Source organism: Monodelphis domestica, chromosome 1, assembly GCF_027887165.1.
Source record: "Monodelphis domestica isolate mMonDom1 chromosome 1, mMonDom1.pri, whole genome shotgun sequence".
Taxonomy (NCBI): domain Eukaryota; kingdom Metazoa; phylum Chordata; class Mammalia; order Didelphimorphia; family Didelphidae; genus Monodelphis; species Monodelphis domestica.
In genome coordinates, this window is record NC_077227.1 from 159557391 (window position 1) to 159575726 (window position 18336).

An 18336-nucleotide genomic window follows, 5' to 3' on the forward strand; every position below is an offset into this window, starting at 1 on the left:
CTCTCATCACTTCCTGCCAGGATTATTGTAATAACCTACTGGTGGGTCTGGCTGCCTCAAGTTTCTCCTCCACTTCATTCTTCATTTAACTTCTAAAGTGATTTTCCTAAAACACAGGTCTAATCATGTCTCCTACCTATTCAGTAAACTTCAATGGCTTCTTGTTACCTCCAGAAGCAAATACACAATGCTGTTTGATATTCAGAACCCTTTATTACCTAGCCCTTCCTATCTTAATAGTTTTCTTATACCTTACTTCCCAATATTTACTCTCTTGATCTTGTGATACTGTCCTCCTGGCTGTTCCATTTATAAGACCCTTCTCTGCTGGCATTTTGTTTGGCTGTCTCCCATTCATGGAAATGATCTCCCTCCTCCACTCCCAACTATTGATGTCCCTGACTTTATGTATCAACCACCTTCTCAAGAAGCCTTCCCTCACCCTGCTTAATTCCAGTGCTTTCCTTTTAAAAACTGTTTCCTATTTATCTTGTAATATATATCTTGCTTTGTCTATATTTCTTTGCTTGTTGTTTCCCTCCTTAGATTGTGAGCTCCTTGAAGGCAAGGACTGTCTTTTGCCTCTTTTTTATCCCTAGTGCTCAGCACAGTGCCTGACACATCAAAGGGGCTTAATTAATCTTTACTGATTGGACTCTTTGAGATCTTCTTTCCCCAAATCTAGGATACATGTCAAACTATACTCAGATTTCTTCTGCGTTATTAAAAACCTAAGAAGGTTACTCCCTGATTCCCCATTCCCAGGGTTCCTATCATTTCTACTAGCAACCAGTGCTTCCCTATTAGTAAGAATCAGGTCCAGAATAAAATTTTCTCTTGTTAATCCTCTCCCTTTTGAATGAAAATATCACCCAGGTAACCCAAGAAGTTATTTGTTGCATTTTTGGTGAGGAGAGAGAACAACAACAGATTTCTATGTAATTTAAAATCCACATCACTATTATATCATGCCTCTGTGCCAGCCTTGTGATGTTTCTCAAATGCCTTATCCATTTCCTCTTTCTGTCCAGGTAGTCTGTGGTATAATCCACTGTGACAGATGACGAGACAAAAATTACTTGTTTCTTCTTCCATTCATTATCACCTTTCTTCTTTCTCTCCCCACCCCAATCCCATTTCTTCACATGAATATACCTTCTTGATTATTTGGAGAACCACAAGTAATTTTAATCTTGTCCTGCTATGGTAATTATGTGAAAAATAAAGTGTTTGAATTTTTATTTATTGTTTTTAACTACATGATATGGTTATTTGTTGTTTTTTATAGTTCTAACAATGTTCTTTTTTAGTTTTAAGCACATGATACATTCTTTGTTATATTACTATAACATACTTTAGGAATAAGTGATGAAAAAACAAGATAGCTGGCCTTTGGAATTTGATCTTGAAAATTCAGTAGTTTTCTGGAACATAGACAACCAGAAAGGTACAGATAATTGGGATTTTAAAAAAATACTTAGTAGTCTGATATTGTATGGCAGTGTTATTGATCCAAATAACAGAGCTTTGTGATATCCTGAAGTGTTTTGATTGAATTATCAAATTATAATAATATAGTTTGTTTTTAGCGTAAGTATAATATTATAGTCTTTTTAAAAATATATTGTTCGTTGTATGTTGTGTCTTGAATAACTCTCCGTCCCTCAATCAGAATGAGCCATTCTGAATAAGTTAACATTTGTCATATCATAATTAAAATTCTTCCTTGACATATTGGAATTTTTGGTATATGGTAGTGTGTAAGATTTTTATCAAGTAAGAAGATGAACTGGTTTTGGTGTCTAATATTATCCATACTACACATTATAAATCTCTGTTCTGATTTACCAAAAATTCTCATAAAAAGAAAGCCTATTAAGTGGGAAAACACTCAAAATGGTTTCTTCTATTTAGATTTATCTAGTTTTCTAAAATGAAAAATACTTAATTCACTAAAAGCAAGTGACATGGAAAACAAATCAAGGAGAGAACATTTTAAGCATCATTGAACTACCTGAACCACCTTGACCTACCTGAACCACCTTGACCTAAAATGATCCCATGGTACTATATTTCCAGAAATCATAAGAGAAAACTGCTTAGAACTTTTAGAACTTAAGGAAGTATGGAATCTGAACAACTGGTCACCTTCAAAAAGGAAAACTCCCAAGAACAAAATAGTCAAAATCCAAGCCATCCAGGTCAAAGAAAAAAAAAATATTCCTAACAGCCAGAAAGAAAGAATTCAAGTACAGAGGAGCCACAGTCAGAATCATTCATGATTTATCAGCTACCACTTTTAGGGAACAGAGAGCTTGGAATACAGTATTCCAGAAGGCAAAGAATAAACATTTAAAGACAAGAATACCTTATATAGAAAAATAAGCATAATCCTACAGGAGACAATTTTTAATGTATTTTTATGTAACATAACATTTTTATGGAAATAGAAGCCTTTTAAGCATTCCTGGTAAAAAGACCAGAGCAATGTAGAACCTTTGCAGTTCAAACACAGGAGTTAGAGAAATGTAAAAAGGTAAATGTGAATGATGATAAAGGATAAATGGTGTATATTAAAAAATGGAGAGATTATACATGTGTCCCCTCTTTCATCTTCAAAAGGATGTTAAATACACAAAACATAGTCCTAGGAATGGTTCTGTTATGCCTTGATGATCTTAAGGGGAAAACGGAAAGATAAGGGACAATGACTACATTGGTGCTTGAGTTTAGAGAAGAGAAAAAAAAGTAAGATTAAGGAAAAATAGCTCATATAATTAGAATGTACAAGTAGATATCCAAAAAGAGGAAGGTAGGATAAAGGGGACTTGCTGGCACTTGAACCTCATTCTTATCTGAATTGGTCAGTGGAGGGAAGAATATACATACACAGTTGGGTTCAGAAATATATTTCATTCAACAGGGAAATGGAGAAAGAGAAGGGGAGGGATTAGTCCTGAGCAAACTAATTCTAAATATATATAAAACTATATATAAATCTTTTTTAAGTTAGCAAAGAATGGGGACCTGAGAGGAATAACTGTAACTGAACAATTTATGGTATATAAAAGTAATAAAATAATATTGTGCTGTAAGAAGTGAAGAAATGTTGAAAACAACAAGAAATAAATGATGGAAGGGATGGCTTCAGAAAAACCCAAGAAGATTTCTGTGAACTGCTATAGTGACACGAATAGAACCAGGAAAACAGTTTTATAATGATAATACAGTAAAAATGAATAGCTTTGATGATCAGCTTGATGATCAACCATCAGAGAAACTAATGGTTAAACATGTTAACTCACCCTTATGCTAGAGAGATGTACTAAAAGTGCAGTATGAGAAATTTTTTTGACATGGCCAATGCAGAAATTTGTTTTGCTTGGTCATACATGTTTTTAACAGGGATTTTCTTTTTCTTTTTTGCTTAATGATAAGGGTGCAGGTATTAGAGGGAGAGGAGAAATTTTCCTGATTGAAAAAAGTTTAATTGAAATTATTATGTAATATGTTATTCAAATGTTATGGATTTTATTGCCCTGTTAATTTAACTTTTCTTGGTTGGCTTCTTTGTCTATTGAATTCAGTGAGAGTTTTTTAACTTTAGATTTTAGTTCTTGGTTTACCTTTCCTATTGTTGAATTTCAAGGAGAGTGATTTTAGACGTATAGATCTAGCTTACTAATGCATTTATTCTTCTGCTAAAGGAATTAACCAAGAAGTTAATTTTTTCTATACTTTTTGTCATAATTAGGTTGTTAGTAGATAACCATTTACAAATCTAAAGGTGGCTTAAAGATTTCTTAAGTTTAGTGTGTTGGCTGTAATAAATCTATTCAAGGCAACTAGGTAGTACAATGCAGTACTTAAAAGTAGATACAATGCAGTTCTTAAAAGTAGAAAGACCTGATTAAATCTTGCTTCAGATAATCCCTAACTGAATGAACATGGACAAGTTAGTTAATTTCCCTGCACCTTAGTTTCCTCCTTTTAAAATGGGTATAATACACCTACCTCACAGAGTTGTTAAGAGGATCAAATGACTTAATATTTGTAAAGCACTCTACAAATCTGCATTTACTCATTCTTCAGGTTTGATTATTTGATTTCCAATATACTTATAATCTAGGCTCCCATTACCCTTTATTGAATTTTATATTTTGATTGTATTATGGTCTGAAAAGGAGACATTTAATATTTCTGCTTCTCTGCATTTAATTGTGAGGTTCCCTAATACAGTCAATTTTTGTGAAGGTGCTATGTATAGAAGCTGAGAAAAAAAGTATACTCCCTTCTATTCCCATCCAGTTTTCTCCAGGTTTCTATTATAGCTAACTTTTCTAAAATTTTATTTGTCTCCTTAACCCCTTTCTTATTTTATGGTTGGATTTATCTATTTCTGAGAGGAGAAAGTTGAAAACCCCCATAAGTATTGCTTTATTGTTTATTTCTTCCTATAATTCATATAACTTTTCCTTTAAGAATTTGGATACTGTACCATTTGGTGCATTTATGTTTAGTATTTATATTACTTTATTGTCTGTAGTGCCATTTAGCAAAATGTAATTTCCCTGTTTATATCTTTTAATTAGATCTGGCTTTGCTTTTGCTTTATCTGAGATCATGATTCTTACCCTGCTTTTTTTCTTCCCTTCAAGCACTATACATATACTCTGTTCTAGCCTGTTATTTTAACTCGGTGTTTCGTTTTTAGGTATGTTTCTTGCAAACATATTGTTGGTGTCTAGGTTCTAATCCATTCTACTAACCACTCCTTTTTTGTGGTTCACATTCATGGTTATGATTACTAACAGCATTTCTCTCCATCCTATTTTTTCCATTTATATTTCTCTTTTTTATCTTGTTTCATCTAAAAACTGGCTTGCTTTTAACCACTGTCTTCTTTTATCTGCCTTATATTTTATCTCCCCTTTTCCTCATACTTTCCCATTGGACAAGATAGAGTTCTATACCCAGTTGAGTGTGTGTATGTTTTCTTTCTTTGAAGTAGAGAGTGAAGTTCAAGTGTTGTCTGCCCCCCCCATTTTCCTCTCCCTGTAAAAGTTCTTTATTGCACTTCCATTTCCCTACATCACATACATTTCCCCTCTAATCATACTAAAGTTCTTTTAAGTTACATGATCATCTTCCCATATAGGAATGTAGACAGTTTAACTTATTGTGTCCCTTATGATTACTCTTTCAACTTTACCTTTTTATACTTTTCTTGAGTCTTGTATTTGAAGGTCAGATTTTTCTATTCTGCCCCTGTCTTTTCATCAGAAGTGCTTGAATGCCCTCTAACTAAATATCCAGTTCACCTCCCACTCCCACCCTACCCCCTCCCCCACCCTGAAGGACTATATTCAGTTTTCCTGGGTCAGCTATTCTTGGTTGTAGTGTTAGCTCTTTTGCCTTCCGGAACATCATATTTCAAAGCCTCTCCCCCTTTAATGTGGTAGCTGATAAATCTTGTGTGCATCTAATTGTAGTTCCATAATAATTTAAATGGTTTCCTTCTGGACATTGGACATGTGAAATATTTTCTTTTTGACCTAGGAACTCTGGAATTTGGTTATTCTGCTCCTGGGAGTTAGCATTTTGGGATTTTTTTCTAGGTGGTACTTGATGACTTTTTTCAGTTTGTTTTACCCTCTGGTTCCAGATAGTTCAATGGATAGTGTGCTCAGCCTGGAATCAGGAAGACTCATTTTGCTGAATTAAAATCTGGCCTCAGATACTTATTAAGATGTGTGACCCTGGGCAAGTCATTTATGTGCTTACTTCAGCTTCTTCATCTATAAAATGAGTTGGAGGAAGAAATGGCAAACCACTCCTGGATTTTAGCCAAAAAAAAACCCAAAAAGGGTCATGAACAGTTGAGCATGACTATATTGACTGAACAGCAATAATCTAGCATATTAGGGCAGTTTTCTTCAATGATTTCTTGAAATCTGATGTTTAGGTTCTTTCTTTGATCTTAGCTTTGAAGTAGTCCAGTAGTTCTTAAATTATCTCTTCTCAATCTATTTTCCAGGTGACTTGTTGTTCCACTGATATATTTTACATCTTCCTTATTTCTTCATTCTTTTGACTTCATTTTTTTTTGTTTCTTGAGGAGTTAGCAGCTTCTACTTGCTCAGTTCTAATATTTAATAAATTATTCTCTTTAGCAAGCAAGTTTTTATACTTTCATTTGGCCAATTCTATTTTTTAAGGTGTTATTTTCTTCAGTTATTTTGTATATGTGCCTTTTACTAAGCTATTGTCTTTTAATGATTTTCTTCCTTTGCTGAACTATGACCCCAGAAGTGAGTATAGACAGTGGAGTTGTCAAACATCATCAGGTTCTGCACCCAGTGCTATCACAGGAGACCCATATAATTTTTTTCTGACCACTTGCCCTTACTGTCTGTGACTTAAAAGCTCCTGAAACTTCTGTTGCTTCTGTCCCACCCAGGCCTATCCTCATGGGCTCTAGGCTAGCCTCTCCCCTGTTCCCACTTTCTAAGTTGTCTTAGGCTGGAAAAATGTCTCACCATATCTTTTGTTGGCCCTGCTTCTCCAGAATTTGATTTGAGTCATTAGAGGGGGGTATTGGGAGAGCTTAATTAAGCGCTTCCTCTTTTTTGCTAACTTGGCTCTGTCCCATCCCTGAAACACTTTACAAATCTTTAAAGTGTAATGTAAATACTAGCTATTATTATTTTTATATTCTTTAGACTCCTACTATGTACAAATTGTGACAGGTGGTGAAAATGGAAAAGCAAAAGTCTCGGCCCTCAAGGGGTTTGCATTGCTCTAAGAAGGCACAACTGTTCTACAGTTTTACAAATATAAGATATATATGAAATAAAGAGGTAAGGCCTCTTGTTGGTTATGGCTCTTTTACCTAAGCCCTGAGGAATGCTACAAGAGGTTCCAGGAGGCTTCAATAATATGAGAGCATTTTAGACTTGAGGAATTCATGGAGGCAAGAAATAGAATGTTGCCAATTTGTCCAATAAATAAACATTTAAATGCCCTCTGTGTGCCAAATACTGTGCCAAATGCTGGGGAGTCAAAGACAAAAAAAAAGTCACCATTGTCACGGAGTTCACAGTCTAAGAGGAGAGACAACATGTAAACAATTGTGTACAAACAAGACATATACAGGATAAATTATTAATCTCAGAGGGAAAACACTAGCATTAAGGAGGGTCAAGAAAGGCTTCTGATAGAAAGTAGGATTTTTAACTGAAACTTGAAGTAAGCAAGCAAGGGAAGCCAAAGTATGGAGCCTAGGAAATAGAGCATTCCAGGCATAAGGGACAGCCAGTAAGAAGGCAGAGCTGAGAGATGGAACATCTTATATGAGAATATTACAGTGGTTCTCAAATGTTATGGTTTCCTATCTAGTTACATTTATATTCTTTCTCCCTTTCAAACCCATATCTTCTAACCTAGAATTGATACTAGGATTTGGTTCCAAGGCAGAAGAGTGGTAAGGGTTAAATTACTTGGCCCATGGTCACACAACTAGGGAGTGTCTGAGGCCAGATTTAAACCCAAGACATCTGACTCTCAATCCACTGAGCCTCCTATCTGTCCCACCCCTTTAGACTCTTAAAAATTATTGAGGGTCCCCCAAAGAGCTTTTGTTTCTGTTTCTTAATAGGTTATACCTTTAGATATTTACTGTACTAGATATTAAAAGACCTTAGTATTATTATGAAAGTGTTGTTGACCTCCAGACCCCTTGACAGGGGCTTGGACACCCCAAGTATCCCCAAATTCCACTTTGAGAGCTGCTAGAGTCTGTGGAGAAGAATTAGGTCTAAGAAAACTGGGAAGGGTAAGAGAGAACCAAATTATAAATTACTTTTAAAACCAAACAGAATTTTACATTTGATTTTGGAGTTGATGGTGGAGTGCAGAACATGTTCAGACTTGTGCTTTAGGAAGTCCAGTTTAACAGCTGATGTGGACTATGAGTGGGGAAAGACTTAAAGCAGGGAAGCCAACCAAAAAACTTTTGCAGTAGTTAGTAGTACAGGCTTGAGGTGATTTAAGCCTACATTAGGATAGAGTCGGTGTCAGAGGTGATATGTATGAGAGATGTTATGAAAGTAGAATGGATCAATACATGATAACAGATTGGGGGTGGGTTGAGAATGAGAAATCACGGTGACACCTAGATTGTAAACTTTGGTGACCAAGAGAATGGTGATACCCTTCACAGTAATAGGAAATTTAGGATGAAAGAGGGAAAGTAGAGATGAGTTCAGTTTTGAACATGTTGAATTTAAGATGTCTACAGGACATCTAGTTTTCAGTACTCAGTGGACAGTTGGGATGCAATAATGGAGGCCAAGGCAGTAGGTGGCTCAGGTGGAAGTCTGGGTCTGAAGTTAGGAAAAAGTCCTTTTCTTGGATTCAAATCAGGCCTAACACTTACTAGCTATGTGACCGTGGGTGAGTCACTTAACCCTCTTTGCCTCAGTTTCCTCATCTGTAAAATGAGCCAGAGAAGGAAATGGCAAAATACTCTTATTATCTTTGCCAAGAAAACTTCAAGTGGGGTCAGAAATACTTAGATGTGACTGAACCACAACAAATAGAAGCTAAGAGAGGGGTTATAACTTGATAAGTAGATCTATGAGTCTTCAACATAGAGATGATCATTGAAACTGTGAGAGCTGATGACCATTGAAACTGTGAGAGCTGATGACATTACCACATTAAATAGTATAGGGGAAGAAGAGAAGAAGACTCCGGACAGAACCATGGAACATTCCAGTTAGTGGGTGAGGTCAGGATCAAGATCCAGTAAAGGAGACTGAGAGAGAATGATCAGACAGTTAGGAGAACTAGGACAGAGTACTGTTGAAAAAAACCTAAAGAGAAGAGAGTTTCAAGAAGAGAGTGATCAATACCAGCAGTAAAAGCCATGACATTTTGTAATTAAGAAGCTGGTAACAACTTTGGAGAGAACATTTTCAGTTGAATTAGACTGGAAGCTAGACTGCAGAATTAAGAGAAAGAGTAATGGAAGTGGATGCACCAGTTGTAAGCAATCTTCTCAAGTTTATCCAGGAAAAGTGGGAGAAATAGGGCAATAATTATCACAAATGGAAAATCAAGTAAGAGTTTTTGAAGATGAGAGAGACATGAGCATGTTTATAAGCAAAAGCGAAGTATTTGACAAGGAAAAATTGAAAATTAGTAAGAAAGTAAGGATAATAAAGGAAGCAATCTCCTGAAGAAGATTGTAACATTGTGTGTGGGATTAGTAAGTAGGCCAGTTAGGCAGGACTACAGAATTCCAGAGTGTCAATGATGTATAGTCACCCTGAAAAGATATGCTGGAATCAGATTCTGAAGGGCTTTAAATTGAAAACAGAGAAATTTGTATTTTTTCCAGAATATAATTGCTAGTCACTATCAGATGTGTGCTTAGGAATCATTTTGGCAGGAGACCAATAAGAATGCTATTTCAATAACTTGAACTAGGTGGTGGTGAGGTGAGTGGAGAACAGGGGATGGGGTTTGGGGAAGAAATGTTGAGGTTTTATCAACAAAACTTATAAATTATTACATATGTATAAATAGAAAGAATGAGGTCATAGAGGACTCCTTATATAATTCAGGGCACATTTTACAGGTCTTTCAAGGCTAATTCCCAAGAAATCTTGGATTCGTTACATGAGATGTAATTAAATTTTAAGCTTTAGACAAGAATAGTAGAAGAATTGGATAGCCAAGGAAATACTGGAAAGAAACTTCATATCTGATTTTTTTATCTATTCTTCCTGAATAGCATAATTTCAAATTATGCCATGGTTTCTATAATTCCAAATTTCAGGTCATAATTTGAAATCTGGTGTTTGAAACATTTCTTTTTAATCTCCTAACATTGACTTTGACTTATATTTATATAGTGCCTTATATATTAGTGTGTTATCTTATTTGATCCTCAGAATTATTTTGTGAGGCACAGAGGTATAATAAATATTCTCGGTGTATAAAAACAAACCCAGAGAAACTATGATTTACCTACACATCTCATAGCTAGTAGATGATAGGGCTTGCTCTTGAATTCAGTTTTTCCGAGTCCTTGCAATATTAAACTGCTTCTTAAATCTAATGATTTTAATGGGGGTGGAAAACCTCAGAAAGTGTACCTTTCTAGTACTTTTCTTTTGTGTATTCTTTCACTTAATCTCTTGCAGATCTGACCCTTCCTCAATCCTAGAATTCACCTTATTTTTTCATTATCTGCTTTTCTTTGTAAATTCTTGGCTTCTTTCTTCTTCTAGAACCTTCCTCCCTAAAATATCTATTTTATTTATTTTACTGCTGCTTGTTTTTTCTTTAGTTTATTGGTGGGTCTCTGTATCCCCATGGATTTACATTCTAAGATCAACTGTGAATGGCTGAAAATAAGGCTGTAAATGCACACCTGCTAACCCCATATATAATGTGATTTTCTTGTACATACATGCCTATAATAAAGTTTAATTGATTAATTAAATCAAAGACATCAGCAACATTAAATACAGTAACAGTAAAGTATATTATACATTATTATACTGTCCTTCCCTGTCCTTAGAGGAAATATTTTCAAGACTCCCAGTGGATGCCTGAAACTGTGGACAGCTCTTCCTTTAACTTTATAACTCCTATGTTTTAGTACTGTACTCTCTCTTCATTTTTGCTCCTCAACTTGGTGTTCGTAACCTCCTATCACTCCTTCTAACACCAAAACCAAAAAACTCCAAGGGAAAACAACTGATGCGAAGACCTCCACACAGGCAGTGCTAGTGGAATCTTGGCACAGAGAAAGGCTCCACAGTGCCCATCTGGCCAGCAGCGGGACTGCCTATATAGGTCTTACATCTGTTCACACTTGGGTCCCATCCTCTATGTTTCCTTAAACCATGTGCTAGCCTCCTCCCTCATCTGGTAGCAGCTCCCTCCCTACCTCCCTTCTTCCTCCAGGATTCATGTTTGACCCTGGATAACTGAAACCACAGGAAGTGAAACCTTGGATAAGGAGGAATACTATATTAATATTAGAGAGTTCCTCATATTGCAAATCTAAAATCTCTTGAGGTTGACCTATGAAAGATTGGGTAATAAATCACAATCCTTTAGAATTTGATAAAAATCTCTTAATGCCTTAAGTATATTAAGAATTTTAGAATAAATCTACACCTAAAAAATTCAAACAATGAACAAAGCAACAAGCTAACAAAAAGAAATATCTATGTTCAGATCAAGGGATAATACAATTTGTTGTTAAAAGATAATTTAAAATGTAAATAAACCTTAGAACCTTAAGGAAGCACTAACAGTTAACAAAAAAAGACTCCCAAATCATCAGAATTAAAAAGACTAGAGAAATCACAAGGCAGATTAAATCAAGAGAATTTCCACTGATTGCTAATAAATCTGATCATCCAAAAATTGAAATACTGACACGACAAAACAAGCTATGAATGGCCTAAATATACCAATTTCAGATGGAGACTTCATACCGCCTTTTAAAAATTGCCCTGTGCCAAGTCATTAGTTATGAGCTATGCAAATAAAGATAACTCCTAAATTTCACTGAAGCATGCTTTAAGCAGCTGGTAGCTCAGTGGATGGAGCACTGGGCCTGGAGTCAGGAAGACCTGAGTTCAAATGTGGCCTCTGATCTTGGGCAAGTCACAACCCCTATTTGCCTCAGTTTCCCCATCTGGAAAGTAGAGCTAATAAAATAGCGCCTACCACTTAGGGTTGGTACAGAGATAAAATGAGATAATTATTAAGCACTTAGCATAATGCCTTGCATGCAATAGGCATTTGATTAGTGCCTGTTCTCTCCCCCTATGCACTGAAAGTGGTGCTGTAAAGTATTAATGAACTAAAGTTTATGTCAGAATAATCAGAACAACACTCCTTATGACAGGAAAGAATGTAATTGAATAGTGTTGTGAAGTGAGAAAGGATATATATGAGGAATTCAAGAAAACATGAGGTTGGTATTGGTACAAAGTAACATAATGAGAACCAGTTCAATGTTGTATGTACAATTACTACAACATTGTAAATGTTTTAATTTTTTTCCCAAAATGAAATTGAATTCCCTTCCAGCTCTCAGGCTGGATCTTATGATCTAATGGAAAAACTAATTAAGGTATGAAGAATGATGAAACATAATTCTTTAATCACTGCAAAGAGATGGAGGTATGGGGCACTATTCAGAAAGGCTATTTTACACAATAACAGTTTCTATAGCAAAGGTTTTTGTCACTAAAGTCTAATGGGAGAAGGAAATAATGACTGATATAAAGATAAAGGGCATCAGTGAACTTTAAAAAACTATCCCTGCAAGAAGATATTTGGCCAAGATAGAATTCCCCAAATTAATAATTCTGTTTTGTCATCAAAAGCCAATTTTACAAAGCTCCAGGTGTTTGCTAAACTCTAAATTTTTGCAGTTTCTACCATCTCTTCATATCAGTAAATGTATTAAATTGCTTTTGTTTGCTAGGCCCAAAGGGCCTAGAGGTAGAAAGCTGGGGAAAAAAGACCCTATCCCCAGGCTTATGTAGCTTATAATTTGAGGGAGAAACTCACTATATAATACATAATATTACCTAATTATATGAAGGGAAAGGTTTTTACTTAATAAGAAAGCCTTCTTGTAGGAAGTGTAATTTTAGTTAGGTTTTAAAAAATTAATTTGAAGTCAGACTGAGGTTCAAATTTTGGTTCTGATATCCTAAGTGATTTGGGGCAAGATATAACCATTCTGGGCCTCAATTCCTTATTTTGTAAAATGAAGGATTTGGAACAGATTATCTCCAAGATCTTTTCAGGTCTACATTTGTAATCCTATATATAACAAGCAAATTTTCTTTTGAATTTGACCACCTTCTTTGTTTCCATGGCAACCCTACTCCAAAGCCTTATCACTTCACATCTAGAAATTGCCATAGCCTCATAGCCTTTTAGCTACTCTCCTTCCTTACCTTCATTCTTTCTCTGTTTTAAAGCATCTAATGTACAATTACTAGAATAATCCTCATATACTTCCTCCTCAGATTTATGTACATGTATATATACATATATATAGAGAGAGAGACACACACACACATATATATATATATTTATTAGTCATTATCTAGGATAGCACTGAACATCTGTCAACGGCTTATTCTTTTCAACCCCTCTTCTTTTTTCCCAATGTAGAAACAACCCCATTCCATGCAAAATAAACCTACATTATTGGCTCTGTTTCTTTCTAATTTGATTTTCCACAAATTATTCCCTAATCCTCCAATGTCCTACTTAATGTATGCTGCTGGAGTGTGGAAAACCCTCAGAACTGAGGTCATAACATTACTGTTCCAGAAAGTGTTTGTCAGGACAGGCTGTGTCTTTATTCTGTATTTTTAACACATATATACTTATTGGCAGCACTGGATCATTAGTCCTAGGATATCAGAGTTAGAAGAAAATCTGGCCCAAGTGGCTAAGTGTTATGTTAAAGATCATAGAAAGAATAAAGTTCTAAGTTTAAATTGATCTATTTCATAACTTAATATAGATCATTTTGAAGGGCGAGGATATGAATGAGAAAGATTATATATTTTAACAGGAAATGTTTAGTTTTCATTTAAAAATTTGACTTGACCTGAATTTAATATTTAAAATCATAACTAATGAGTTTAAAATAACTTGAGATTTTTAAAATGTAATAATGGAATGATACCACCCTTAAAGCTTAAAATTACACCAAGACTTTTTGGATACCGTATATATTGCTAAGACTTTTATTTAACTTTCCTCAACAATTAGCATAGTGTTTAGTTTACTGCTTTTTTCTCATAAGTTTGTATCAATAAAATTTCACATTTAGGAAGAATTGGGCCCTAAGAATAATCTTAATATTAAAATGATTTTTATGTCATCACATTAGTCTACTCAGTTTGTTTCATTATACAATTTAGTTTTTAGTTGTGGTTGGTAATGTGAACATTTAGAAAATATCTCAAATTTCCAAAAAGCAAAAAAGGCCAAGACATGACAAAGGAGATAGATTTTTTCTAATGTGATTGATGGATGTAAGTTAAACTTCATTTAGAGGGAAACTTTTTTTAATATGCTATGTGTTATATATCTCTAAAAACAAGCAATTAAGTGCCCAGCATTGTTGCTAGGTACTAGAGAATGAAAAGATGAAGGAAATACAATCCTTGCTCTCATGAATCTTACTATGTGTAGTCTAAACTGGGAGTGACATATACACATATAGTTATGTACTAAATAGATACAAAGTCAACAAGAATGCATTAGCAGCTTGGGGGAAGACAAGACCAAAAAATAGTTCGTATAGAAGGAGATATCTGAGCCAAGACCATGAATTCTGTGGGGTTAAAGGGATGGAGAGAGCATCTCATAAACCTGGGGGACAGCCAGTGCAACAGAACAGAAATATAAGTGTCCTGTGCACAATCAGTAAAGACAATTTGTGTATAAGGCTTAAAATGTTATATTTGATCCTGGAAGTCATGGGAAACCACTGCAGTTTATTAATAGGAAAGATATGGTCAGACTTTCGCTTTTGCAAAATGCCTTTGGCAGTTGTGAGGAGGATAGATTGGAGCTGTTAAAGACTTGGTTGTAGGATGACCAAATAGGAGGCAATTTCAATTGTCCGAGTAGGAGGTGATAAAGGCCTGAACTGTGTTGTACAACTATTATACCGTTGGATATTGTCTTTAGACTCGTGTATTTCTTGTTCCTGATTCAACATTGTTTTATTTTGTATTTTCACCTAATTTCTGCCTCAAAGACTCCTTTTATTCTTTGAACCACATCTCAAGAATTAGCATCCTTTCTACAAGAAGTCTATCATAATTTTCCTCCTCTTCGTTACCAGTGCCCTCTCTTTAAGAAATCACTTCATGTTTGCTTTTTGGCAATTTTTGCATTTTCTTATCTGTTGTTTTTCCCTAATAATTAGCAATTAGCAAGCTTATTGAAGGACAGAGACTTTTTGGTTGTCTTTATGTTTCCAGCACCTAACATGATGTCTAGTATGTAGAATTTGTTTAATAAATGCTTATTCAGTTGAATTGTTTTTAGCTAGACTAATGCTGGATTGCTTATCAATTTTTTAGCTTTTTTTTTTTGCACTCACAATAGGCTAGCATCTATAATTTTTTGACTTTTATTAAAATCTTCATAACAATTTGGCAAGGACTTTATTGGAACCATTAAATTACAGACATGATTCCTGGCCTTTTGTTGTTTATCATCTGAAATAGAGGTGTCTGTTTCATTTCTCACCATTTCTGCAAAGCAGCTTTTCTCTGCAGCAGTATTGGCCAGCATTTTGCTTTTGACTCTCTCTTTATCTAATTATTTTAGCCTGGCTTGATTTTATTTTTGTAAGCAAGGAGCAAGTATGCAAGAGCTTTGAAGGATATAGTGGAAAGAACAGAAGAAGAATTCAGAAGGCCTTGGTTCAAATTGTGTGACCTTAGATGAGTTCTGCTTCTGAGGTTTTCTCATTTGTGCTTCATAGAATTCTACAGCTAACTCTCTAAAGCTTCAAAATGTTACAAAAATATTAACTAATAATAAAAAATAGTATTTTATGGTACAAAGGGATTTGCCCATGACCTTAATTGTGCACAAACAGATCTACCTATTCATATTTTTAACAAATGATATGAAATTTTGCCAAAAGAATTTCAAAATTTGGCAGAAAAAATCCTGTTTCCTTATAGTGCTGCCTGTGTGGCCATGAATTTCCGTACAAAGAGTTCCCTGCATGTATAAAACTTACACAGCCTGACCAAAAAAATAGAATTATAATGCATCTATTAATATATGTAACTTTAAAATGAATGTAAAATGATGCCCTTTGCTATGCATTTTGCCATGCTTTTTCTAAATTGAAAAATGTAATGTCTTCTTTTTTGCATTTTTTTGCACTTTATTTTGCATTTATTTTAGTATTTTTTTAGTTGAAAGAAAATAATACTGTCCTCAATTCCTATTGTCCAGAGCCTTCCTACCACCATTTCATTTACAGATGGCATCACCACCACCATATGCCTCAATTATGAGAAAAAGCACTATCAGAGGACTTGATTTCTAAATCCATCTCTGAAGATAATGCTACCTGTATGACTATTGTCAAAGTCAGTTAACCTCCTTGGGCTTCAGCTTATTCACTTGTAAAGTAACAATTAACTCCTTCCAACTTTAAATCTATGATCCTGTGACCTTTTCTAAAACCCTAATTCTAGGCAGTATGATTGATCTTGACTAAAAAAAAGTGTCACTAGGCTTTTTTTTAAGTATCTCCTTACTTCCTCCCCAAACCATTAACTAATAGTTACTTTTGTAATAAGTATCTATTTCATATTCTTACCTCTATGATATAAAGAGAATGGTCTATTTAGTTTCCAAATGCTGTGCCACATAAAATATATAAACTGCCTGGGTATTCTGATTTAGTGCCTCTTGCCCCCATCTCCAGCATCAGGATTCTAAGAACTGCATCAATTGAGGCTATAGCATCAGCAGAAAGCTGAGAAATTCTGGTTGCTGAGGTAATGATTTATAATATGATAGTGGTTGGTGTTATTCTTTAGTTGTAAATATTCATTTTGTTGTAGCACTAATAAGTGGAGCATGTGACATTAAAAATACATTGCATTTCATTGTCTAAAACATACTTGAATATTTAATTTTCCTCCTTTAACAATTTCTGTTGTGAGGAACAGCCAGGTAGCACAATGGATAGAGCACCAAGCCTGGAGTTGGGTGGACCTGGGTTCAAATGTGACTTCAGACACTTCCCAGCTTTGTGACCCTGGACAAGTCAACCCCAGTTGCCTAGCCTTTACTGTTCTTCTGTTTTAGAATCAATATTTAGTATCAATTCTAAGACAAAAGGTAAAGACTTTTTAAAAACCATATTGTGAACTGACTGCTGTATGCTTTTCCATAGGTTTTGATGTTTCAGATTTTTAGTACTTTCTTGCTTTTATTTTTTAAATTAAAAGCTTTTCAGTTAACGAAAATATACCACCTCTTTTTCCCACCTCCCCTTGTCCCTACTCATAAAGAAAGAAAAACAAAACTCATGTAACAAAGGCAAAAAACAAATGTCCTCATTGGCCATGTCCAAAAACAAAGTATCTCAACTTGCACTTTTATCAAGAGATGTAATCCTTTTATTTAAAAAAACAAAACAAAAACAACCTGACCAGCCATAACTAGCTTTATTATAAAAACTAAAGAGGAGTCATTTATGGAAATAGACATTAACTACCCATATTTCACCTATATGAGATTAGTTATAGTGATTAATTTAAATCCAGATATATCCCTTTATTTATACTAATACAAAGTTTTCTTGTAGCCAAAATGTTGAACCTTGAAATAAAGGCTACATATTAAAATTAAACTTTTTAGTATGGTAAAAGTTGTTTTCACTCTTATTTTAAATGTTATTTTTGTTCATCATATATTTCAAAGACAACTAGGAACATATTTTAGTATTGGTAGGTTTATACCTATGTTTATCCAGTTTTTTACTTTCATGCAGATTTGATTTGATATGATTTTGAATTGTGTATTTCTGCTAACATCATAAACACACTACATTTATTTCCTTGACCTACACAAACAAAGCAAAAACTGTCAACTCTGGAGTTTATTATAATCACTGAATTATATGGTTATGTATGATCCAAAATAGAATTGAATGGCAAGAAATTGTTGTCCATATAAATTACATATTATTATACTTGTTATTACAATTGTATTCAACCAATGCCATCCAATTTTTAAAAATCTTTTACTCTTTGAAATTTTACCTAACTTAATAATTGTGTATTTCCATCCAAAGATCTTATTTCTTTCAAAATCATTTACTGATGCTTTAGGCAAACATCTTTCCCCCAAAAAATAACATTTTGTAATTTGGATATGAGATGATTTTATTTTCAGTCAAATTATTTTGTAAGAAGGGCTTTTGGTGACACTTTTTAAGTTCTACCACTCTTCTTGCCTTGATGTTACATGGCAGAAATAACATTACCTCTTAATAGCCCCCATGCTATACTTCTGTTTTGAAGATGTCTGTATTTTTTCAGAATGCCATTGCTATTTTCCTTTACTTAACCAGTGTCTTAGCAAGGGAAGGATTAATAAGGGAAAGAGAAGTAGTTGGCTTTAGGCCAAGTCCATAATGTGTGAAGTCTACAAAGTTTGTCATCACAGTTTATGATTCTCCGTGAGGCTCTGACTCTTGCTTGAGTCTTGACTTTTACATTTGGTCAT

General features: G+C 34.5%; 1 protein-coding gene and 1 long non-coding RNA gene across 6 annotated transcripts in view; one reads left to right on the forward strand and one right to left on the reverse strand.

Moving 5' to 3' along the window:
* The window catches only part of PIAS1 (protein inhibitor of activated STAT 1), a 194428-nt gene that overhangs the window by 60207 nt on the left and 115885 nt on the right, over positions 1-18336 (forward strand). The window lies entirely within an intron of this gene.
* The window catches only part of LOC130456091 (uncharacterized), a 131921-nt gene that overhangs the window by 27159 nt on the left and 86426 nt on the right, over positions 1-18336 (reverse strand). The window lies entirely within an intron of this gene.